At 48.4% G+C, this 24579-nt stretch overlaps 1 protein-coding gene across 17 annotated transcripts in view; it reads left to right on the plus strand.

Annotated features, from left to right (window-relative positions):
* NAV2 (neuron navigator 2) overlaps positions 1-24579 on the plus strand; it is a 742802-nt gene that overhangs the window by 617248 nt on the left and 100975 nt on the right. The gene's annotated exons all lie outside the window — the stretch shown is intronic.

Below are 24579 nucleotides of genomic sequence, written 5' to 3' on the forward strand. Positions count from 1 at the left end.
ACCATTACAATATAGAGGACTATTTGGTAATCCTTAGTCTGACACAGATGGATTCTATGGCCTTGAGCAATCTATTAAAGTAGGGGTTTGGACCTTATGATTTCCAAAATCCCTTGCAGCTCTGATGTGCTGTATTTGATTTCAATACCTTTTGGTGATGTGACTGTTGAAGGATTTTACTGGCTTGCTTGACATCTTTCATGTGGGGTGAGGAGACAGAACATGGAATTTAGATGTGTGGGCTTGGAGTCACCTTACACTTTTGGGTGTTAATCCTCATGTGCCAGAAAGCCACATATTCGTAGCACAGACCTGGTTTCTTGCTATTCTCTTTGCCGGACATACTTTTTACAAAGAGCTAAGTGACATCTGTGATTCTCTGGCTTCAGAGAAATAGGACAGCACAGTAAGGAAAGAGAGGCTGAAGTTACCCCCAGGAATGGCATTTGCTCAAGAGGAATCTTCATCTTCTCTCCGGGAAGGCTCAGAAGCCTGGGCTTCAGTAGAGAACACTGAATTCGTTGTCAGGAACTTGGGATCTGGCCCAGGCTCTGCCACTAACTTGAATATGTCCTTCTCAGAGTCCTCCCCGGTGTCCAGGCTGGTGATTTATACCCACATGACAAAGGCTTTTCACCACAGTGCCAGTTCAGGTCAGCTTTGTTCCTGTAATTCATTTAAAAGTATTGGTTTGAAAATTCCATAGAAAGGTGGACCTTTTGAGAACTGCTCTTTCTAAGGCTAAAATGCTCTGTAACTAAAATCTTTGGAGTCAATACTATCAGGGAGAAAATCAGCTGCTGTAACACCCCCACTGGAGATTTCACAATTTACCCAGTTATTTTGGTGATTGGTCTTTTCCTGTAAACATGTATCTGGTTAGTAAATCTATGAGAGTGAAATTCGGGCTTTACAAGGTACATTTTCCCTTGTAGCAAAAGAAGAATCTGTGCCTAGGCAGTTTAATTTAATGCTTCATTGCGGGGTTAATGGAATTATTATAGATCACAGCTGAGCTCTTTTCTGCTTTTGGAGGTAGAGGATTGCAGTGGGGGCTAGAGAGCTGGATGGTGTTTGTCATGTCGTTCTAGTTTAGCCTGTGTGATGGGACCAGTTGGACCACAGTGTCTTCTGGTTCTCCCCAGACTGGACTGCTCAGATGTGATCACTTAAGACCAAATGGATAACTGACCAACTTTTAAAGAAAGATTTCAGGGGCGCCTGGGTGGCTCAGTCGGTTAAGTGTCCGACTTTGGCTCCAGTCATCATCTCACAGTTTGTGAGTTCGAGCCCCACGTCGGGCTCTCTGCTGTCAGTGCAGAGCCCACTGTAGATCCTCGGTCCTCCTCTCTCTCTGTCCCTTCCCTGCTCGCGTGCGTGCTCTCTCTCTCTTTTTCTCTCTCAAAAATAAACGTGAAAGGAAGGAAAGGAAGGAAAGGAAGGAAAGGAAGGAAAGGAAGGAAGGAAGGAAAGAAAAGAAAAGAAAAGAAAAGAAAAGAAAAGAAAAGAAAAGAAAAGAAAAGAAAAGAAAAGAAAAGAAAAGAAAAAGAATTCAGGTGGGTTTTTTTAAAAGTAGGATTTAATAGGGGCGCATGGGTGGCTCAGTTGGTTAAGCATCTGGCTTCCGCTCAGGTCATGATCTCACGGTTCATGAGTTCGAGCCCCGCGTCAGGGAGCCTGTTTTAGATTCTGTGTCTCCCTCTCTCTCTCTGACCCTCCCCCATTCATGCTCTGTCTCTCTCTGTCTCTCTCTGTCTCAAAAGTAAATAAACATTAAAAAAAAAAACTTAAAAAAAAAAAGTAGGATTTAATAATGCTTCTAAATTTCCTATTTCATGTAAGTTTGGACCTGGAGCCAGTGAGATATTTTAGGTTGTTCTCAAATATGTTAAATTTCTTTGATTCTAAAGTTGACCATGTAAATGCTTCAGTTTGGCTAAGTTGAAATAATAGTAGATTTGTTGCTCTAAAGTTCTTCATGTACGTCTCTTCCAAAAACTATATCCTACCTGAGTGTTTCCCAAAGTGGGAGACTAACATTAGTGTTATAGGAAGTAATTTTAGATAGTAGACAGGGAGATATTTTCAACAATTACACTTTAATTGTAATGTTTAAAAAAATTATAACTAGTGCATCAAACCCAAGATTTTACAAATATTGTTTAGGGTAAAGAATAGTGTAGGTGTGAGACAACTGAATGTGAAATATCAAGGAAGATATCACAGATGGTGTGCAGGTTTTTTTTTTAAAGTAGTATGCAAATGACTGCAGACTAGGTAGTCCTTTAAATAAGAAATATGTCCTTTACATTATTTAAATTAGACAAGTGAAAAAATATAGACAAAAGAGGCAACCCCTTTCCAGAATTCTTCCCTTTTAACCTGAAAAAAGAAGTTCCCAGAGCAGAGGTATTCCCAGGAAGTTCTTTTTAAAAGAGACAGCTCAGGGGCACCTGGGTGGCTCAGTCAGTTAAGCATCCAACTCTTGATCTCAGCTCAGGTCTTGATCTCAGGGTTGTGGGTTCAAGCCCCACTTTGGGCTCCACGCTGGGCATGAAGCCTACTAAAAAAAAAAAAAAAAAAAGGAAAAAAGCCCACTTCTTAAGGATTCATGCATAGGCAGCAGACTACACGAGTTCCACAAAGGAAATAGGAAAGTACTGAGTGATCAGACCTCAGCCAAGGGAAGAAGTGCCCAAGACGGACAGATCACCTCACCGCACCAGTAGGAAAATCATTAACCACAGCAGCTCGGCTGTGGAGTACAGCTATTCCAGGATAAGGCCCCAAAAGATGCTGACCTACCAGACAGACCGTGGCTGTTTGCAACAGGATGTGGCTTGGGTATCTTCAGGGCTATTAAAAGTAACCGATAGGAATGTGTACCTTCGGAGCCTGGGAGATAGGGGCCTTGTCGGTCTGTGAGTCTTGTATGTCAGCAGCCGGCTTCTGAGTAATAATAAATGATGATAATAAATCCACAGTGCCACGTCTGCCCTTGATCTCCTGTCACTCTTTGGGGTTACCACCCCTGGGCTCCAGCTTTTACCTGATAGTCATCAGTAGCGACTTCCAGCAAACTAGAGCCAGCCGGCTGAGGGAGCAGGATCAAAAGGGACAAATGGAGGCAGCTTGTTACAAGTCACGGGCCCCAGATAGCAGACAAATAAAGAAAAGTTGGGCATGGAGGCCCCTGGGTTGGCAGCCTGGGAGGAAGAAGAAATACAACACGGAGAGCCCAGAGACCAGTCTCGCAGACAGTCAGATGGTTTATTGAACTCCCGCGGGTTCCTGCATGCTGTGCCCTCAGAACCCATCAAAAGTTCTTACACTCCCGCCAGTTGAGTGCTTTCATAGCTTAAAGCTCGGCTCTGGAAAGTTTCCATCCCCAAGAACATTTCTTCGTCCCTCCGAAACAATTGCTGTGCTCGTGGCCTTTTCTGTCATCACTGTCATGCTGTTGTGTGCAGTGGGCTGATGCAGTTAGAGGCTTCTAAATGGCATCCCCCAGTCATACAAGTGTCACTGAGGAACCAGGCTCTTTGTGCACATTTAGATCGGGGGGGGGGGGGGGCTACAGAATTACTTGGTAACTTTCCTCCAAACCATTAGAATGTTTATTGAACTCCACTGGTTTTTATTAACGAGTAATAAAAATAGCAAAACACGAATGCTTGCGTGGTAGCATGTCCGCCTGAGACTTGCCCAAAATGACAATTGCCCTCTGATGTCACGCCAAGAAACCGAGCAGGAAGAAAAAGCCATTTTTATTCCTCCTTTACAAGGTTTTCATTCCCCTCCAAATTGTGAATGTTTTCGCTATTGAGATTGCACTTTCCGTTAGGAGTCACAGTCATCGTACAGACTTGACCGTCTGCATTTAGGGCCCTGACGTTGGTGCTCAGAGCTGTCCCAGTTTCAGCTTGAATTGAGAGTCCCACGGTGTGAGGACGTAACTATGCAACCTGGTATTTGACCAGCCTGCCAAGCCGAGCCTTCCTTCTCACCGGTTATGTCACAAGATCTCCAAGAGCCCTAGGGCACCGCTGAGCTTTGTGATTTGTGTAGAACAGGGCGGCCTCCTGGCACCAAATCATGTATTCACAGATTCAGGCCTGACCTGCAGAGAGGAGTTTAACCCAGGCCAAGGGTCCCCAGCCAGCTGATGGAATCGGTGGGACCCCTTATCAGGTGGTAGGTCCCCAACTCAGATATTTCTTAGTTACAGCCCCTGCTGGGGTATGCAGATGAGAGGAAGCCCAGTGGGAACCACTCCCTTGCCCTCCCTCCCAAGCCCACGTAGACCGGGTAATGGTCCCATGGTGTCCACAGCCTAGTACCCAGAACCTGTGGATATGTTACACCGCATGGCCAGGAGGAGTTACAGTTGTTTATCAGCAGATGTTTAGATAGAGGGATTACTCTGAACTATCCTAGCAGGCCCAGCGTGATCACAGGTCCTTAAAAGTGGAAGAGGTAGGCGGGAGAGGAGGCAGAGCAGGGAGATGTAAGAGGGACCCCACTTGTCCTTGCTGGCTCTGAAGACCGCCGAAGGGGCCACAGCCAAGGAGTGCCCGTGGCGTCTCTAAAGGGGCAAAGGCAAGGAACAGACGTTCTCCCAGAGCCTCTCAAGTGAGTGCAGCCCTACCAACACCCATTGCTTTCGGTCCACAGGACTCCACTTGGACCCCTGCCTTACAAAATTGTAAGATAGTACGTTTTTGTTGTGTGGTTTTTTTAAATTGTTTTTAAAGTTTATTTATTTTGAGAGAGATAGAGACAGCACAAGCAGGGGAGGGGCAGGGAAAGAGGGAGAGAGAAAGAGAATCTCAAGCAGGGTCTGCACGGCTTGAACCCATGAAAGCATGAGGTCATGACCTGAGCCGAAACCGAGAGTCAGACGCTTAACCAACTGAGCCACTCAGGTGCCCCTGTTTTTGTTGTTTTTGACACCATGCTTATAATAATTTTTTACGGCAGCAATACAAAACTAATACAGTCCCTTACCAGGTGACAATAAAAACAGTAATAGTCGCCATTTCCCGATGGATCCCTATGTCAAGCACCTGACATGCATGATGTCCTTTCCTCCTAACTCTGAGCCTTTGAGGGGCGGTATGATCCCGGTTTCATAGACTTGCAGGAGTGGTGCCCTGAGAGTGTCAGTAAACGTGCTGAAGGTCACATACACCCCTAACAGGTGTCCAGGCTGGATGGAAAGCCAGGCCCTCCAGACCCTCCCAGGTGCTCTAACCACTTAACATTACTGCCTCTTCAGGGAGCCCTTGGTGCAGAGATTCTTGGATTCCCTTGTTCCAGGCCCTTATCCTGGTGTCCTCTCTTTATTTATTTATTTATTTTTCACATTTTTTTTATGTTGGGGGGGGAGAGAGAGAGAGAGAGAGAGAGAGAGAGAGAGAGAGAAAGAAAGAAAGAAAGAAAGAAAGAAAGAAAGAAAGAAAGAAAGAAAGAAAGAAAGAAAGAAAAAGAATATCCCAAGCAGGCTCTGCGCTGTCAGCACAGAGCCCAGCACGGGGCTCGAACTCATGAAACAGGATCATGACCTGAGCGGAAACCAAGAGTCTTGACAGTTAAACAACTGAGCCACCCAGGCGCCCCCTGGTATCATATCTTTAAATAAGCCCCTAGTCACTGAAAATGCAAGCACCTGGACCTCCTCGAGGAAGAGTGCAAAACAATTTGCCTTAAGAGGGACAAGGGGATATTTTATGACTCCTCTCCCCTCCCCCCATCCCAGACTATTGGCACCTGGACACTGCAGGTGGGCTTGCCCTCACCCCCTTTTCCATCACTGCTCTCAGACCTCAAGGAAAAGGCCCTTTCTTACACAGAATGAGCCGGTTACTCTGTGGCCTCCTGTGGGTTTAGACTAGTGGTGCTCAGTTTTTAAATCTGACCTCTTGCAGACTTGTATGGTTGGCTAGGGGAGGAACCTCCCCAAGTGAGGGCTGGTGCTTCCCTTTCATGATCCAGGACATCCAGGACCCCCCTCCCCCCACCCCCACCAAGAGTCTGCAGAGAGCCTGCAGTCATCTGAAAAATTCTCTTTCCCGGTCCTGACTAACTACTCAGTGGTCCCTGAACCACTGCTGGAGTCTCTCTGCCCAGAGCGTAGAGGGCAGTGGGCCTCCATGGCCGGGCCATGATTTAAGGAGCTCCCCCAACCCTTCCTCCCTCCTCACTCACTGCCCCGTTCTGGGTCTGCCCTGCGCTGCGAGTTCCTCGCCAACACCAGGAAAGGCACAGGGGAGTTTTCCTTCTCTTACTGTTAATCCCACCTCATGCCATCTCTAGGTGTCAGTAGCTGAACCCCGTTTCCCTTACAGTCATGTGGTGGGAGTGAGAGAATATAGATTGGCACTGCCCAGTAGAAGAGCCACTAATGAAATGTGGCCATCGGAACGTAAAATTAACAGAAATTGAAAGGTGGGTTTCTTAGTCGCACTAGCCACACATTCCAGGTGCTCGCAAGTCCCATGTGGTTCCTGGCTTCCCTACTGGACAATGTAGACAGAACATTTCCATCCTTGTAGAAGGTATTTTTGGACAGCACTCAGATAAACCACCTAGTCATATTTCAGAAGGCAGCCATGGGGGCGTCTGGGTGGCTCGGTTGGTTGAGCATCCGACTCTTGATTTTGGCTCAGGTCACAGTCTCATGGTTTGTGGGTTCAAGCTCCATGTCGGACTTCTCACTGACAGCGTGGAGCCTGCTTGGGATTCTCCCTCTCCCTCTCTCTCTTCCCCTGCCCACTCATGTGCGCACACATACTCTCTCAAATAAATAAACATTTTTTTAAAAAGGCAGCTGTGGAGTGAAGGGAAGAGGCAGGGTTGGCTGTAAGGAGACCCAGGTTCCAGTCTTCACTTTCAGGCAAGTTCCTTAACTCTCTGTGTTTTGGGGGTTTGTCTCTAACATGAGGACAGCGCTCATACATGTCTCCCAGGACCGTTGTCCTGAGTACACGAGATGGAGGTGATAAAAGCGTTTTGTAAAGTACTGAGCAAAGATAAATACTCGGATACTCCTCAGTCCTACAAGCCGTTCGGAGCACTCTGGGCTCTGACTCTTTGTGATTCTCTTTTCTTTATATTAATTAACATAATTAAGCCCTCTTCTTTCCATAACAGCTTAGAATAACTACATGAAATAGAAGGGTTGTAAATTAAGGCAGTGAAGCATGAGGACCGTGGGCTGGGGATGTAAGTTAGAGTAGGACATGTAGAAGAGGAGAGAATTGAGAATACAGACAAACTCACCAGAAGATCCTACGTGGTGGCACATTTTAGCGGTACCTCAGCACCGAGCCTCCTACCAGCTTAAGTGAAGTGAACTTCGACTTGCTTTCTCCTCCCTTGTGACTTTGCCCATCCTAGTCTGCGTTCATCTCTCCTTGCTTGGGTCCATCAGCTGATCTCTCTCTCTCTCTCTCTCTCTCTCTCTCTCTCTCTCTCTCTCCCTCTCCCTCTCTTTCTCCCTCTCCCCTTCTCCATCTCCCACCCCCTTTCTTCCCTCTCTCATTCTCCTTGCTTCCCCCTTTTGACTGCCTGTTAACACCTACTAGTGCTCCATGGCATTTTCTTAGTTCTGCATTCAAGGCTTATGCTCCTATTTTGGGACAAGAAGATGCCTCTAGCACAGCACCCAGCATCCATGATCCTTTCAGTCCCTCTCCCCCTTCTCTCCTGCTTGTGGACAGCAAGGGAGACAAAGTGGGAGAGAGTGAGAGTCGCATTCATCTTCAAGCTCATAAAAGGAGCCTTAGAGGCAAATCTCTATTTCCGTGGTAACAGGGTAGTAATTACTGCATTGGCTTTTCCCAAGGGCCTCTTTGCTGCTGGTACCACTGGCTTCCTTTTCAAGGAAGCGCTGCTTCTTGTGGAATGGGTGGGCAGGGGCCACCTGTGCTGAACAGGAGGGTGGTGCTGACAGGAAGCAAACCATCTGCACTTTAAGCCACAAAGGAATTCTCCCAGAGGGGTTGTGCAGAGAAGAGAATGAATAGTCTGTGGAGTATCATTTCATGTGTGTGCCGTGTTTTCACTTAAAAAAAAAAAAAAAGAAAGAAAGAAAAGAATAAGGCAGCATCGTGGCCCCAGGAGAATCTTTCAGTCGTCACTGCTGCCCGACTTCCTAACTGTGTCCCAGGTCACACGCGAGCAGAAGCACAGCTGAGTGTGTGTGCGTGTGGGGGTGGGGCGCACAACCATTCCTCCAAAGTACATTTCCCAAAGCTAGGGCCTTTTCAGTAGTTGCGTACGGGTAGTTTTTAGACTTGATGGTGGTTCAGAGTTTGAGAAGACATCTAGCAATATGAAAGCAGGCACGCGAGGTCAAAGAGAGAAGCCAAAATGGGGTACCTTTTTCTGTGCTTACTCCCTTAGCAACCCAAAGCTTAGCCCCCAACCCCAAGCCGAAAATCTGACTACATCTGTGCCCTGCAGCAGAAAATGGCATCGTGTGTTTTAATCCAGGTACCTGGGCAAGTCTTTGCATCAGTCAGGATGGGATCATCTGTGCTGTGTGACAAACAACTCCAAAACACCCAGTTCACTGCAGCTCAGTAAGAGGCCGTGTTGTACATCATTTTCACTCAGGACCCAGGGTGCCAGAGTCCTGACCATTTAAAGCACTGGCAGACCATGGCCAGGAGGAGGAGAGTGTGGTGAGCCATGTGCCATCTCTTAAACTTCTGCCCAGACATGGCCCATATGACTTCCACTGATTGGTTGTTGGCTGAAGGAAGTCATGTGGCTACACTTCACACGTGAATGCGAGTATAATTCTACCACATACATGCCTGTGAGAATAGAAAATATATGGTGAACGATACTAGTGACTGTCATTGTTTTATTACCTGCAGGTGACTGCCCTGGCTTCCTACCACCCCCTCCCCATTATTGAACCAATTCTGTATCATGCAGTCTGTCACGTATTTGGTACCTCTGCATCGTCAGGCACTGTGCCGCCAGTCTGACTGATGGTCTTTGGTAGCTCCTCTGGGCTGGGAAGAGGGAGGAAATGGCTGAATAGTACGATAACTGAGTTAGAAAAGGCATTGTAACCAATGCTATGGGTCAGCTGTGTTTCAACAAAGTATTTGGACTGTGTTTTGATATGTGACAGCTTATGGGAAATGCTTATGGGGTTATTTAATATTTACTGAGTACGTACTATGTACTATGCCCTGGGGATCCAGGGATGAGTAGGACATAGTCCCTGCTCCCTGCTGTCAGGAAGCTTGCAGTCAGGGGCGCCTGGCTGGCTCAGTCCGTTGGGTGTCCAACTTCGGCTCAGGTCATGGTCTCCTGCCTCATGAGTTCAAGCCCCGCGTTGGGCTCTGTGCTGACAGCTCAGCCTGGAGCCTGTTTCGGATTTTGTGTCTCCCTCTGTCTCTGCCCCTCCCCTGCTCATGCTCTGTCTCTCTCTCTCAAAAATAAACATTTTTGAAAAAAAAAAGCTTGCAATCAAATAGAGGGGTTAGAAGCCAAATAAGCCATCATAATGCACTTTGCCCAGGGCCATAGAGACTTCCACCATGTGGCACGGGAGCAGAAAGGACCAGGAGTATCCCTGGGGGTTAAATGTCGTTCTAAACTTATCATAGTAAAACGTAGGGGAAGGCTCTTTTCCTGCCAGTGATGATTTGAAAGATCCTGCAGAAACATTACCCAAGTGTCAAAATAGGCCTGCTTATCTCATCTGTTTGAGATTTTCTTTTTATTTCCTTTAATGTCCTTGGTCATTTTTTAAGAGCACCATAGCCTTGACTTCTGTTACTGAAATGGAAGAGCTGATGGAAATAAGCCCTGTGGATAAGGCAGCCCTTACACCTGCCTGTGAAATGTCCCTGGTTACAGTGTAACCTTTAGACTTGTGTCATGCTGGACAGCTGTGCCAGCCCAGGGTTTTTATTCAAGGTTACCTTGCACGTAAATGCGTTTTCCCCAGACTGCCTCTCCCAGGCCAGTCCGTATGGAATAGAAGGTTACAGAGCAAAGCTGGTGGGGAAGGAGACCTTTGGAGTCACCTGTTGCAGCCCTCTCCCTTTGCCAAGGGAAACTGAGGCCCAGGGAGACTGTTAGTGGCCCAGTGACCAGTCTGTCTTCCAGGCTTTAGCAAACAGGGTGACATCTCAGTGTGAATTTGGAAAGGATGAACTCAAGAGTAACTCTTGGGGCGCCCGGGTGGCTCAGTCGGCTAAGTGTCCGACTTCGGCTCGGGTCATGATCTCGCCATTCATGAGTTCAAGCCCTGTGTCGGGCCCGTGCTAACAGCTGGCAGCCTAGAGCCTGCTTCAGATTCTGTGTCTCCCTCTCTTTCTCTGCCCTCCCCTGCTCACTTGCTTGCTCTCTCTCAGAAATAAATATTAAAAATTGAGAGAACGCACAGGAGGGGCAGAGAGAGGGAGAGAGAGGGGATCCCAGTCCCACATTGTGACCGTGCAGAGCCCAATGTGGGTCTCAAATTCACAAACGGTGAGATCATGATCTAAGCCAAAATCAAAGAGTCGGTTGGTTAACCGACTGAGCCACCCAGGCGCCTTGTGTCCTCCAGTTTTTCATGTGCACTCAGACCGGCTGATTCTAAGGTCCCCAAGCTCCTGAGTCATTGTTCGTGTTTGTCACTTAAGGGCCGAGTTTGCAGAATGACTCATGAGTGTAGCTCATCCGCACAGGGCGGGGACCCCAGGACCTTTTCATCTCCGATAGGCATGATGACAGGTGTCATTGTGTGATGGTGTGTCAGTTAAGAGTGTGGTTCTTTCCCAAGGCCTCTGGTGTATGCAGATCCAGTGGGCTGAGCACCGCCCCCTTCTGCTAGCAGACCCCTTCCAGAAGAGAGAAAGCCTCTGTCCTCACTGCTCTTCAAAGCCAAGCCTGTTCTAAGCTACTGCTGATGGTGAATGCAGGGGAAGGCCCCCAAATAGAAGGCCCAGGATGAAATCGTGCAAAGGGGAACTGTGGGATGGACAGAGCTGTGCATGAGTCATGGCACCGTGGACCTTCCTGATGCTTTGGAGGGATTCTGCAGTCATACATTGCAGTAGATTCTGCTCTAACTTGGAGCTTCACCAAAATTACGTTAGGAGTTGCAGCTCATGGGACTATAGTCTTATTTTCATCGAGATAAAATTCCAAGTGACTGATAAGCAGCGAATTGTGTTTATTTGGGTGGGTGTCTTGACTCAGGATTTAGTTAGACTTGGATGTACAACGCTCCCTAAATCAGCACAAAGAGTGGGAGCTGCCTATGCAGAGAGGGGACAGCCCGCCTTGGGAACGGGCGTTGTCAGGAATTTGGAAGGACTTCCCTATGCTGTGACTTTTCATCCAGTTGTCAGGCTTTGCAAGATACACCGGAGTCCTGAAGGGCAGAACAGCACGTGGGGTGGGTTCACACAAGAAGACCGTGGGTTTTCCGTATGAGCAATCAGGCTCCGAAAGGTGACATTCCTTCGCCAAAGCCGCAGTGCTGTGCAGGGCCAAGTCAGGATTCGAACTCGGGGCTCTCTGGGCACAAAACCATTGTGTTTTCCTCTTCCTTTGTTCAACAGCTCAGTTTCCAGCCCTCCTGAAGGTGAAATTTACGTGGGGCTGCACAGGTACTTGCTGGGCGTCTTCCTGGTGCCTAGCACCGATTTAGAGACTCGCAAAGGGGACAGCCTCTGGACTGCTGACCTTTAAGATGGTCCTTTCCCCAGGTCTCGTTGTGCCCATCTGGAGGCTCCGTGAAAGGAGAGCCCAGGGGGTAGCTCAGCGTCATGCCAACCTCTGCTCTTGCTGAGGGAACTCTGTCCCTTACTTGGGAGGATTTTAGGGATGCCTGAAGCCGTGAGCATATCGTTTTCCTCTGAAGAACATTGAATGACTTCGGTGTCTGAACCTCCAGCCGTCTTCGGAGTTGCCTTTGTCATAGTGGACCCCTGGACCTTTGGGTCTGCCGTCCACCGCCTTCTCCCAGGGAGAAGGCTACTGCCAGGCACAGACCCCCGGGTCTCAGTGCTACAGGGAGAGGGGGCCGGCTGTGTCTGCTCCCCCGCAGCCCTGTTGTTTCCCCTTGTCCACGGCGCACTTTGATTTATCTCCCTCATTAATCCGTGATGCTCGGCCCTGTCATGTTGCCTGAAATGAGAGCTGGAGAGAGACTCTGACATGTTGAGGGATGTCGCGGGCTTGTGTGGAGGAGATTAAACAGGGACTGAGGGAAATGAGGTGGTTTCATGGCTCGGTGGGCTCAAAGCCGCACCTCTCCCTCAGCTTAACCCTGAGATTTGGGGACAGGGACTCACAACACTACCAGGGGCAACATCAGGCTTGAAAAAACTTGCTGGCCGCCGCTTTGGGCTGTCGTGACGTGCATTGGGGGTAACCCACGAGCACGTAGTAGATGCAGATGTGCAGCGGACCCACAGGGCATGGGATGAATCTGCCGTGTCACCTTTTGCAGGGTGCTCAGGTAGACTGGAGGCGAGAACAGGAGTCATTTGGGGTGTCCTCCAGTCAGCCAGAGCTTGCTTCGCTGGCTGAGTACCGTGTGGACAGAGGAGGGTGGACTCTGGGACCTTCTGCGTCGGACCACAGGAGTTCCTGTGGGGAGAAGGGATCCATTTCTCCGCTGTCAGGGTGGAAGCAAGTCACGAGGCTCTGGGAGCGCTAGGGACAGAGGTTCCTTGGGAGGCTGCCTAAATGCACGCGCAGGGCTCAGCAGTTTGCAGTCTGTGCTCTGAGTCTCGTTAGCAGCAACAGCTCTCACTTCTTGAGCACCCAGCGTGTTCCAGGTATTCTCTCAGATGGTGTGCATATTTGCTTGAATGTGCCAAAGGACCCCATGGGACAGGCGTCATCCCCGTTTCACAGATGAGGAGTCCTGGGTCAGTGAGTCGAAGTGACCGGCCCAGGGGCACACAGCCAGTGAGTGGCCCCCGTCTGTCTGACTTCAAAGCTGATATTCTCTTCAGGACATCATGATGCCTGTCTCTGAAAGGGTGGGTGGGTGTGGGGTGTGCCAATGACAGTTGGTCCATGTATCCAGCTCTCTCTTTGAATAATCAAGAATGACCTCCCGGCTTCCTACCAAGTAACCTTCTGCTCATGCTTCAGGACTGGCTCCAGCCTTCCCTGGGAAGCCTCCCTGCCCTCTCCCCCTTATCCCATAAACCCAGACAGGGTCCTCTAGGCATCTCTCATCCACCCAGGGTCTCCCTGTCACCTATGCTTTGCTCTCTGGTAGTAACATGCATTTGGAACATGGTCTCCTTTGGGGTGCCTGGCTGGCTCAGTCAGTACAGCATGCGACTCTAGATCCTGGGGTCATGAGTTCGAGCCCCATGTTAGGCATAGAGCCTACTTAAAAATACTTATATGGTATGTGGATTGTGGTGCCTCCTGCTAAACTAAGAGAGAGGAACCAGAAGACTATGTTACTCTCCTTGGCATTCCCAGGCTTTGCAGAGCCTCCATATATCGTAGCAGGTGTTTGCTGTATATTTAGTTAATTAATATTATCCTAAGAATGATTAGTAAGACTTAACTGAAAATTTAGATTCCCTCTCCTTTTCTATCCCATCCATTGGCAAGTGTTGGTGGGCACACCCCTCCAAATGATCTCTCAAACTTCTCTACTCCCTTCTCTCTCTCTCGTTCTCTCTTTTTCTCTCTCTCTCCCCCCTCCCCATATCTGCCATCACATGGATCCAGGCTGCCCTCATCTCTCACGAGCTCCTACTGTGGCCTCCTGCCTGGGCTCATTGTGTTCTCTGAAAGCTTCATGTACATTGTCTAGCCACTGTGATCTTCTGAACACATCAGATCCCCTCTGCCCCCTGCCTAGAACTTTACCTTAGTGGCTTCCCACTACACATAGAATAAAACCCAGACTCCTTACTATGGCCTCCAAGGACATGTTCTAGCCCCTGCCCATCTCTCTGGCCTCACCTCATCCCCCTTTCCCCTCTGTGACTCATGCCTTCATCCAGTCCCTTGAGCTTTCTCTTCCCTCTGCCTGGCATGTGCTTCCTACCCCTCTCCCGTTCCATTTACAAGGCCGACTCACCCTGTCCTTCAGGTCTCAACTCAGACATCAACGCCTTCTCAGAGACACTGCCCCTGACCATTCGATCTAACAAAGGTCTCAGCTGTTAGTGTCTTTTAGAGGATCCAGTCTATATCACATCCGTGATTTTTTTATTTGTATGTTATGTCTCTCCATTTAACTGTAAGCATCAGTAAAACAGTAACCAGGTCACTTCTGTTTGCAGCTTATTCTCCTTCCTAGCACAGTGCCTGGCTCAGAGGGGTGTTCATTACCTGGACCATGAATGGACGAATGACTGTGCAGCTCTGTGATGCAGGGCTAATGTGCAAAATATTTAAAACCATGTGATACAGGCACCACCCAACCAGATCAAGGCACTGGCCAATCAGAACAAGGTACCATCCAGTCAGATCAAGGCACTGGCCAATCAGAACATGACACTGACCAAACAGAACAAGGCATTGGCCAATCAGGCATCAGCAGCTGTAAACAACTCATGGCCTCATAAAATTAATCTGATGCTCAGGCTTATAGTGAACCAACCAACCCACTAAGTCCTTATCCAGTCTTTGCAATAAGTTAACCATGGCCCCAACCTGCCTTCAAAAAAATGGGTTTATTGGTGTCCAGGAGCTTCTCCTATGGAAGACTGAATGGTTTGAGTCAGTCTACTATCTTATTTGGAAAAATGATTTCAAACCTTTGACCCTCCGACGTGTTCAGACCCCGACTATGCCACTTTTCAGCTACGTGATTTCTCAGCTATATAAGACGTCAGTTAATTTAACCATCCTGAGCTCCTGTGTCCTCATCTGAAAAATAAAATTAATGAGCCCACTTCATAGAGCTGCTGAAGGACGAGTGAGGGTCGTGCAGGGATGGTGTCAGCACAGTGGCTGAGCCCAGCCCACACCCTCAGCACCTGGCAGCAGGTTTCACGTAGCAAAGGACTAGCATGCCAATGGCATAGATGAGGAAAGGGAGGCACAGAAAAGTTCCAGTAGCTAAACTGGGGAACCAGGAACGAGACATGGGTCCTTTCAGCCTCAGGTCCAGCACTGTGGCCACCTGCCGGCAGCCCCTCCATCCCTCAACATACCCTTCTCTTTGATTCTGCTCACCCAGCCCTGGTCCCCCTGCTTCTCCTGTCCTTGGGGCACTCTGTCGGGAGAAAGGCAGATGACGCCATTGAAGGCCTGAGACCCCAGTGGGTAACTGGCAAAAGCCAAAGCATTACACACTCCACGTCCTGGCAGGAGATCCTGCTCTTTGGAACCAGCAGACTAACCGCCATGTAACAACATCAGAGGTGCAAACCTGTGAAAATCCCTAGCAAAGGTCTTAAAACAGAACTTGAAAGGGTTTATGACCCTGTGGATTTGAACGTCTCTCTGCGCCAAGCTATAATTCCCTCTCGCTTTTGGAAGTAGAGATCAGAGCCATAATTTGAAGAGGGCCTTGGATCGTGCTCTGATTATGTTTCAAGATACACGCTGTGGGACGGTGAAGCTGCCGTGGGAGGGTCTGGGGTGCTGAACGGGCAGGGGGTATGGCGGGGAGGGGAGAGGAGAGTCAAGCAGGGTGTCTAGCTGAGGCAATTAAATGTCCTTGCTTCTCACTTTAAACAGAGGCCCGAGGTAGTCTCCCAGAGGGCTGCAGTCTTAATGATCTGGAATAAAGGGGTAGAGAGCAAAGCCAGCAAGCCTGTGTGGCTAATACAGCCCTGGCCTTGAATGGCCCTGCAGGAAGTCTGTAGGGGAGCTGCTCTGTCCACAAGCAGCACTTGTCATGTTAATGACTCAGCCACTCTGGTGCCACTGAGGTCAGCTCCCAGATTTCAGATTTGAGCTCTGCTAAAGCTGGAGCCAGAGAGCGGCCTCTCTGTCTCTGTCTCTGTCTCTCTGTCTCTCCTCCCCACCCCACCCCCCTTCCTGGCATGTTCTGTGGTTCCTGGCACAGTCCCTCTGCTGTATTGCCGCTGTCCTCTTACTCATGACACCGTCCCCAGCACAGACACAGCGATCTGACTGTGTGCATCCCTCGCCTGCTTAAAATCCTTTGCGGCCCCCACATCACAGACAAGATAGAGTGCCAGCCTCCAGAGGTCCCCCAGCCTTGGCCTTTGCTGCCACACCAGCCTCACTGTCCATGTCCTAATCCACAGCACCAAACTCTTAGCTGTCTCCAGCATACTGCACAGTGTTCTGAGTCGCTGTGCCCCTGCCCATAGAATCCCCTCTCCTGAGCCTGCTTTGCCAGGCTGACACGTATGCTTCTGTCAACATTCAGTTCCAGTGTCACCTTGCTGGGCATCTCAGACTTAGTAAGTTTCCCTCCTTGCACTCCCAAAGGACCCCATGCGATCCTTTAACTTCTAACAAACTCTTGTCCTTCCCCCCACCATTTTTTCTGAAGCTTAAAAGCAGGGATTATCTTATTTATCACAGGGTTTTTAGGACCTAATAATATAGTGTCTGACACATAGTAGGTCCTCAGTCAATACTTGTTGAACTGAACTCCGATTTTAGCCAGATGAGTCCTGTCTCCCCAGGTTTTTCATTATGAACACCCTTGTTTTTCTCACTCTCAGCACCGACTCAGCCCTTTGCAGAGTGGCTGGCGCAGAGTAGGTCTTCAATGAGGATCAGATGCAAGTCTGATGGAGATGACTTGGGTGTGGCCGGCCCACCCATCTGGCACGGCACTTGCCAGAAGCTTACTGTGTATGAGGTGTTGTGTTAGTGCTGTGGGGACACAGGGGTCTGGAGTGGAGCCTTCTTTACAGATACCAAAGCCCAAAGCCCTCTCCCTTATCTCAAAGACCTGGTCATGGGCGACTGAGGGGAGGGGCAGTGCAGACAGGGGAATGTCACTGCTTTCCAGTTCCGAGGTCAAAATGAGAGCACTGTAGCCTAGGTAGACTGAGAAGGATTCCTGGAAGAGGGGACTTTTAGGTGGGTCTTTGTAAGACTCGGATTTGTAGGTGGTGAGGAGGAAAAAGAGCAATCCAGGTTTGGCAGGGAGGGAAATGGGACAGAAGGAAAGAGGAAAGCCTAGGGATTCCATCTCTGGGAGAGGAAGTCCCTTCTCCGAAAGCTGACTGTACTTTCCAGGCTGGTGGGTGCTTCAGTCTGGCACTTAAAGCCTCGCCTCTGGTAGCCACGTCCCACCGTGCCCTTCGGAAGTAACCTCCCCACCTCTAAGCTACTTCCCAGGTTATCCCCATGTCCTTCAAGAGAAGCCTCCTGAAAACAGACACTTATGGACTGAGGCAAATAGCTGACTTATTTGTAGATGTGCTGGGGCTCATGGTGTTAGAGCTGGTCACCTCCTAATGATTAAACACTATACAAACACCCGGGTGTCCCACTGTCAATGGATTGTAAACCCGGGGTGGGGGGGGAGCAGCTGTCCTCTGAGCTGGGAGGAAGTGAGGCTGGAGAAATGCTTTCTGCCCTAAGCAACAGATCCATTTATGCAACCAGGAGGGAGGTCAGAGAGGAGAGAGCTAGGGTTCTGAGGTCACTGAGAGTGGAAAATAACAACTGCCCTCCTCCTCTCCCCTGTGCTAGGTGCTCTAAATGGGCTGTGCATTAGTATGCATTACGGCCTGGCAGATTCGATATTGTAGTTGTGGAAATAGAGGTAGTAATTGATGGGCCTGCACTCAAACAAGATCTGCATTGATACTCCATTTCATCTGCATGCCCATCTATGAGGGGAAAACTATCACTACCATCCTCTAGTTAGATGATGTAACTGACTCAGAGAGACTACTAGGTCATTTGTCTGGAGTCACAGAGCAAGCAGGACTAGAACCCAGTTGTCTGACTCTCTAATATAAGCTTCTCCATTATCTCAAATGATTACACTTTGCCCCCAGCCATTCCCGGGGTAAAGTGACTCCAAGTACAAGATGCAGGACATTGTCTCTCCTATTCTGTGTGTACCCACTGTCACCATCTTTATGTTAACTGCACTTGAGTCCAACAGGTGAAAGAAACACACCTGCTCCTGTCTGTTGCCTCCAAGAAGGAGGCCACCAGGCCCTACCGGTAGGAAAGGTTCATGCCCACCTACCTGCACATACTCTCTTCCTGGTGGTGTAGAAGGGCTAGACCCGGGCTGTGGATGGGAAGCCGACCCTCACTAGCCTCTGAGAGCCAAGAATGAGAGCAAAGCCCTCACTTGCCACAGGCCATCTTGAATTACTAGGATCCAGGGCTCTCATTCTTCAGTGAGGAAGACAACCATTCCATTAGCTTCTGGTTTGGGCATACTGTTAATAATAATATCTGGTGGCCACTGGGGAGCATGGAGGGCTTGTGTGGCATTAAGGAAATTTTGAGAAAAGAACATCTAGAATTCCATCTAGTCTGAGTGAGCTGAAAAAACTTGCTTGTTGGCAAACCCCAGCAATCGTTGAGAATTGGTTCGGAAACACCCGAGCTCTTGGAACTGCGGTGGTGGAGACACCTCTAGGCCATCCAGAAGCTCACCTGGTATTCCCAGCAGCTGTTGTACCTACACTGGCCCTACATTCCCCTCCATGGCATCTGGAAAGGCTGAACTTGTTCCGTCTGTATTGCGTGTCAAAGAGTGAGCCTACCCAGCTGAAATGTTCTGAAGAAGAACCTTGAGTTTTAGGATCTACGTTTCTAGTGTAATCCACGCCACCTTTGTGTTTCGGCTTCTCCTTCTGTGAAATGGGCACAGAAGTTCTGGCCTTTCCCTTCCTGTGGAGTTTGCTGCCTCCCTAGGAGCTTGGCCATATTGCGAATGGCGGGGCCCTGGCTAGAGCAGCCCGGACTCTCCCTGCTGCCACCGAGGAAATGGTGGAGCATAATGGAACATAAAGCTTTGGGCTTGAATGCTGGGCCCTTTTGATGTCCTAATCAGGTCATGGTTAATTCTTTCAGAACCGCCCTCCCTGAGAGTCTAGACCCTGCTTTTCTCACAAATTCCCTCTCCCTGCCTGTGCCTTTGTGTAACATAAGGCAGTACTAAAAGAAGATGCATCTAGATCCGCCGGGTTGCTTTTCAGATTACAAGCGCTAGCCCCCATCCTGGCCGGCACTGGCCATGGCCCTCGTTCCAGAAACCACCAAATGGGCTTTTGGGGAGTCAGAGTTTCTCGTCTGCCTTTCTTTTTCTTTTCATGCTGCTTTTGATGCAAGACCTTGAACCTGAGGCAATATAATGCAGTGGTTAAGAACAGAGGCCCTGGAATAGCCTCTTACCTAAATAATTTGGCGGGGATAACAAAATCTCAGCTCAGCCGCTTACGAACCAAATGACTGAAGAGTCAGTTAATGCAGATAATAAAGGCCCTTCTTGGTGGAGTTGGGGTTGAGGCCCGCCTGTGATAAGCCCAATAAATGGTAGCTGTTATTCCGAAGGAAGATTCAGCTCCAGGGCAGGGCAGGAACAGAAATGTCTACTGATTTATTCTCACTAGACTCTCTGAGCTCTCTGACAATAGAGACCCTCTCTGTCTGTCCTGGCATAACCTTAAAAGCCAGGACCTGGGAAGTCCTCATCACCTACCAGAAATTGAATAAATGTTTGTGGATGATTTCAATCCCAAGTGGTTCCTCCTATTTTTAAGTCATTCTCGAACAACAGAACAAGGGGAAATGGTTCCCATCTGGAACAAGAGAGGTTTTCTGACATTTTTGAGCTCTTCCTGTGTGCCTGGCAGTGGGCGAGATGCTCCAAGGATTTGACCTCATTTCATCCTGTAAGACTTCCTCCTGCAAAGTCAGTGTGACCTTTACTGGTCAGGTCAGGAAACTACAGTGAGGCTCAGGGAGGTGAGCTTGCCTGAGGTCAGACAGCTGGGGAAACTGAGGAACAGCAACAACAGAAGCAGTGGTCCTAGCAGTAGTAACAGCAGCTGACGCGTATGGAGTACTTAGGACAAGCCAGGCACTTCACGGAAATCTGCTCACTTGGCCCTCTTGATAACCAATGAGGCACTCTCATTTTCCAGATGAGAGGACTGAGGTACAAAGAGGTTTGATAATTTGGAGGTGCGGCTGAGGCTGGAGGCTGGGTCTCCGAAGATCATTTTCTTCTCGTCTCCCAGAAAGCATCAGTAAGGACTCTGTAGCGGTGAGCTTTCTGAAACAGAAGAATTAGGCTCCTACGTAAAAGGGTGGCACTTCCTTTCCTACAGGTCTGTAAAATGAGGCTCACCGCCCTGTCCGTGTACCTAGGGTGTGTGGCAGGAATCGTTCCTGGAGGTGTAGGGCCAAGAAGAGAGAATCCGGGAGTTCCCCTGGGGTCTGGCTTCATCTCCCCCCATTGCTTGGGGTGGCAGTATTATTTTCACGGGAGAAACATGATCTGGGAAGGGCACGTTGATCTGCCCTTGTCTGGAGTGAAATGAGAGGTTCGAAAATGCTCACATCATCTAAATTTAGCCGGCAGTGTATCCGTGGTCGTCGGGAGAAAGATAGGTTTGACAGGTTGGCTAGAGGACAGAAGCCAGCCCTTGAAGAAATCAGTTCTCCTTTGAAAGGTAGGGCGGAGTCCGTATTTCCGTTGAGCCCGGAGTGGGAGCCCCACGTCCAGCAGCTGCAACAGGAGCACGGAGTGGTGGGCACCAGGAGGCGGAACAGTCACTAGCGGGCACTTGTGCTGGGGCCGTCTCCCCAGATCAGCCGGCATCAGCTGTAACCGGCCACTACACCCAGCCCCGCACCTTGGATCGTTCGTTTCACGGTGCTGTTTAGAATTTGTCAAAATACTTTATGTCCTCAAAATGGGAGAAGAACATCATTATGCTTAACACCTTGTGCACGTCTTATGAGACTGTTGAACGCAGGAGCCCTGTTTTGTGGAGGCAAGGGAGCAGAACGCGAGGGTTTCAGAATTCTCAGCTCCTGTATATTAAGCTTAAGTCAATCACTCTGCTTTTCCCCTACTAGACCTTTTATTTAAATTTATATTGAAATGTTCTTTGGGTGACGTTTCATTTTCACTAAAATGTCTGTCTTCATCTGTATCTGTCTTTTCTCTCTCTCTTTCTCTCTCACCTTTCTTATCCTTTCCTCAGCTACTTCTTGAGGTCCAAAAACTTCCAGAGTTTTCTCTGCCCCCCCCCCCCCCGCCAACACCCAACAGATATTTCAGGGACACAAGCAAAGCATGCTTGCAATCAGCACCTTCAGCTTGACCCTTTGGACTCGGCTCAGGCAAAGATAGAGAGAGGCTCAGTTGAAGTTCATTCACACCATGGCCATGGCCATGCAACAGCCAACAGACCTGGAAAAGAAATTATCCAGTGTGGGGGACGACTAAATTTAGTATTTCTTTTTCTGTTGCTTGTCTTTGATCCACTTGGCCTTTGAAAATTGAAGTTCCTCAGATGTGTTCTTCCCCCTGGTTATTTTGCTAGATAAACCATTTGCACAGAATAATGTGTATGCCTGCACATGCTTAATTTCCCTGGCATCTGATAAATGTTTTGAAATAGGGTAATGCTGGAAGCACTTTTCATTACCTTAAAGCGCTTGGTGTAAATGGAATTGATTCTTTTCCTCAACTGCTGTGATGTTACTGCTTTTTTTCTAGTGGATAAGATCGCTCTAACTAGCTTCCCTTCTTATCATTTCCATCCTGTTCAACCAATCTTTTCCGTTCCTTCCCGGGTGCTTCCTGGCAAATGAGACTTCATGTGCCCGCATGGCTGCACAGGTGTGTGAGAGACCCCTCTGACTTTGGGATGGGAATTTGGTGTCCCTGGTCTCAGTGGAGAGAGATGGGGGTGGGGGGCAGGAGGTAGAACAAAAGCATGAGTCAGGGGTTGGAGATCTGAGGTCTAACTTTGAATCTACCACTAACACCCAAGACGTCACGCAAAGTACTTGCTCTCCTCCTCAACTCAGCCTTGAAATGAGGGAACGGAGGCAAGTGGCTCCTAAGCTTTCTTTTCAGATCTGCGCGTCTGAGGTGACCTCAGTTTACCAGATAGCCAACCCTGCTTAAGATGTGGGGGTTGATGGTTGAAAGTAAATTACATGGAGGTAGGTGCTTGTTGAGATCGGTAGTGTCTGCACGGAGACCGTGGGACCGTCCACAGATGAGCTCTGAGATAGTGGTGTGGTTCAGAGGTTTCCATGGGGTAGACCGCATAATTTGAAAAATGCTGAGGTTGTCAAAGGAATGAGGTAAAATGAACACAGTAGAGGGAGATTTCTGAACTGGGAAACAAACCTGGGGTAATTTGCCTTTGGTAGGTCTGCATCCCTGCTTCCCGAGGCTTTTCCAGAAGCAGTGAATGCATCAGAGCTCCCCAGTCTCCCTGGGGGGGCAGTTCAAACTCTGTTACTAGGCTTTACTGTGAGATCTGGCCCCATTATTTCTTGGCCCTTCTCCCCCTCTCTCCAACCACACTGAACTATTTGCCATTCCCCCAAAAAGTGCCTTTTGTCTCTTTTCATAGCCTTTGCAAAGGCCGTTCCCTCTAAGTGCAGTGTTTTCTCCACCTTTACCCCATCGCACCCATAGCTTGGCTCTTACTCTTCAGAGCTCACATTACATGTTACCTCCTCCGGGAAGCCTTCCCTAACCACCCCAATCCCCAAGACCGGATTGGGTGACCCTCCTGTTTGCTTTACGTAGTCTCCCGAACTTTTCCTTACCGTAGTACCAAACACATCATATTTTAAATGTCTGTTGCTCTCCTGCCACATCATCTATACGCCAAGCATCTTGAGGGCAAGGACCTGTCTTATCACCATTGTATTGTCAGTACTCAGGCCAAATGAGGAGCCTGCTCAGACAGGTGGGTGAGCTCGAGTTCACATAGCTCAGCTTGTTCACGGAGCCAGAATTCACCCCTCAGAATTCACGTTTCCAATGGGTATTGAGGAGGGCACCTTTTGGGATGAGCACTGGGTGTTGTATGGAAACCAATTTGACAATAAATTTCATATATTGAAAAAAAAAAGATAAAAAAAAAAGAATTCACGTTTCCAAGCCCCACCCCTTTTCTACTCTGTAAAACTTCTCACCTTCACCTGACCTTCTTCTAATTGTGATGGAGTCTTCTCTCTCTTGCTACCTCCTATGATCTGGTAAGAAATGGTGAGGGAAAATGGAATTTCCCTGGGACATGGGATTGAGAGCCTCATCGACAAGACTGTCTGCTCCACAGATGTAAGACTGAGGCCTTACATCTACTGGCTTAAGAGGGAGTGCCTTGCTGATGGGGGCTCAGTAAGCGAATCTCTCTCTATTTTCTTCCTAGCGTTCGTCACAACATTGCCATGCCAGGCGCATTTGTGAGATAAGTGTATTGGCCCCTTTATTCAAAAAAAAAAAAAAATTGTGAATTTTGAAATCTGAACACGCTTTCCGTCTCTTGGATTCCAGCAGCCTTAAATGTCCTTGGATTTTGTAAGAAGGGACCCAAGTCTATAATATGTGTACAGCTGTGGCTCTTATCAGAATGCAGACATGCCTCTCATTACCGTTAATTGCAGCTCTACCACTGGGTGATCTGGGCTCAAACCTCCTCGTTCTGTGACGGGTAACCTATTTTATAGCTTGGCTACATAGGATCCATTACAGTATCTTCGAGACAGCTGCTCTTTAGGTAAATTAATACCTGGGGGTCTTTTTCCTTCTCTAGGAAACTTTAAGTACTGTAACAGGCTTTCATTTAAGGCTGTGCAAGGCTTATTTCACCAGATTGCTATTTGGAAGTTCTAACAAAACACCTTTATGAATAGCGGCCGTAATACCCTTAATCCACTAAACTTCCTGACATTTTTAACTAAGTGGATTGCTACAAATGAAATCAGGCTTTCCCAGCTCTCTGCTCTCTTCCTCTCCACAGTCCTGCCTATGCATATTTAGAGCCAAGGTGCTAGGGTGCAAATTCTTTCTTGCTCTTAGGGCACCAAACTAGAAAGGACCGGGAAACACCACGCAGTTTCTCCAGACTCCACGGTTTGTATTGCCTGGCCTGACCCACAGTTTTTTTAAAACACAAGTTTTGGTGAAGTTTCTGTTTCTCATTAAAAGTTTAGGATTTAAAAAAAAAAAAAAGTGGTCTTCTTTCGTATTAAAGAAAAAAAAGCTTATGTTTTATTATGGAAAAATAGAAAATACAGATAAGCAAACAGGAAACGGTAAAAGGTCTTAAGATCATATGATGCAGTGATATGCTGTGACCACTGGTAGCACCTTGGTGCCTTGCAGACAATTTTCTTTTTTTTTTTTTTTTTAATTTTTTTTTAACATTTATTTTATTTTTGAGACAGAGACAGAGCATGAACAGGGGAGGGGCAGAGAGAGAGGGAGACACAGAATTGGAAGCAAGCTCCAGGCTCTGAGCCACCAGCCCAGAGCCTGACGCGGGGCTCGAACTCACGGACCGTGAGATCGTGACCTGAGCCGAAGTCGGCCGCTTAACCAACTGAGCCACCCAGGTGCCCCTTGCAGACAATTTTCTATTCATGTAAGCCTTACACATTTTATTTTCTAAAGGATCAAAATTCCTTGAGTAC

Source organism: Felis catus, chromosome D1, assembly GCF_018350175.1.
Source record: "Felis catus isolate Fca126 chromosome D1, F.catus_Fca126_mat1.0, whole genome shotgun sequence".
NCBI classification, from domain to species: Eukaryota; Metazoa; Chordata; class Mammalia; order Carnivora; family Felidae; genus Felis; species Felis catus.